Below are 263 nucleotides of genomic sequence, written 5' to 3'. Positions count from 1 at the left end.
ACCAATGCTTCCCTAGTAAAAGAAGGGGAACAGTTCTCTTCCATGGTATGATTCTCTTTAAAATTCTAGGAGACATCCTTCCTTCCTAAATCCAACTGACAATCCTAACTAGAGTAGATTCTTCAGCTCAGATGATAAGAACTTCTGAAAAGCTAAATCTGGCACAAAGCAATGTTGGCCCTGAGGACAGAAAGCCTAAACGCACATTACACTATTATTATTATTATTATTATTATTATTATTATTATTATTATTATTATTAT

Source organism: Sceloporus undulatus, chromosome 1 (assembly GCF_019175285.1).
Source record: "Sceloporus undulatus isolate JIND9_A2432 ecotype Alabama chromosome 1, SceUnd_v1.1, whole genome shotgun sequence".
Lineage (NCBI taxonomy): Eukaryota > Metazoa > Chordata > Lepidosauria > Squamata > Phrynosomatidae > Sceloporus > Sceloporus undulatus.
Note: the sequence above shows the minus strand (reverse complement) of the source record.